Source organism: Penaeus monodon, chromosome 31 (assembly GCF_015228065.2).
Source record: "Penaeus monodon isolate SGIC_2016 chromosome 31, NSTDA_Pmon_1, whole genome shotgun sequence".
Taxonomy (NCBI): Eukaryota; Metazoa; Arthropoda; class Malacostraca; order Decapoda; family Penaeidae; genus Penaeus; species Penaeus monodon.
The window spans coordinates 20,325,900-20,326,242 of record NC_051416.1 but is presented as its reverse complement, the minus strand read 5'-3'; positions in this window follow the sequence as shown (position 1 = coordinate 20,326,242).

Sequence of the window (343 nt, the reverse complement as noted above, 5' to 3'; positions counted from 1 at the left end):
TTTCCCCTTTGGGGAATGTGTGTACGTGGGTTTTTCGTTTTTTTTTTTTCTGTTTGGTTTTATGTGGATTTCCTGTTGGGTGGGTGTGGATCTTGTGTGTGCGGTGGATGTGGGTTTTCGTTAGCTATTTGGGAATTCCGAGGTGTGTGGATCTTCTAGGGGGTTTGTGTGGATATCTATTGCGGTGTAGCGTGTGGATCTCCTCGTTTTTCTGTGTCTGTGTCCTCGTTTTTCCTCTGTGGATCTTCTCAGCTGTGTACGTGTGTGGATCTCGATGCAATATGACAATCTCTTATGCAGGGTATATAGATCTCTCTTGCAGTCTGTACGAATCTTACATACA